Genomic DNA, 640 nt, shown 5'->3' with positions numbered 1-640 from the left:
CCCCGCGCCGCCGCGCGTCCCCGCCGGCCGGCGCCGCGCCCCTCCGTTACCCGGCCACTCCGGCGAGCCACCGCCCCGTCTCCGACGAACCTCGCCATCCGCGCCGCCCCGATCTGGATCTGGATCCGTTTGAGGTTGACCCCGAAACTCTAAGTCCCCGAATCTGTGTAATTTTCATGCCATGTTTGACCTGTTGTATCTCTACATCCATAGCTCCGTTTCGTGCATGCAATATGTCAAATTGTTCGCCTCAACGAGTACATCATTTCATTCCATTGCATCATATTCATTTGAGGTCATCTAGATGCCTGAATCATCGTTGTAAGAGTGCTTCATGATGTTTTCTGCTGTGTGTTATCAGAACGAGCTCTTTTGTCATTTTTGCCATGATTGATGTGTGCATCCTATGAGGTTGATGTCTACATGTGTTTTGAACTATGCTATGTCTTCTTTACATAGGTGCTTACCATGTATTTTTGTGATCAATGTGGTGACTAGCACAAGCATGCCAACTAGGCATCATGATGTTGCTGATTTTAGTCCCTGTTATGCTGTTATTTTGATGCCATGTAAACATGATGCTACAGAGAGATCCCTGCATATTTTGAGATACTTCATTAAGGATGTTTTGAACATACGG

This window comes from Triticum aestivum, chromosome 1B (genome assembly GCF_018294505.1).
Source record: "Triticum aestivum cultivar Chinese Spring chromosome 1B, IWGSC CS RefSeq v2.1, whole genome shotgun sequence".
NCBI classification, from domain to species: domain Eukaryota; kingdom Viridiplantae; phylum Streptophyta; class Magnoliopsida; order Poales; family Poaceae; genus Triticum; species Triticum aestivum.
Note: the sequence above shows the minus strand (reverse complement) of the source record.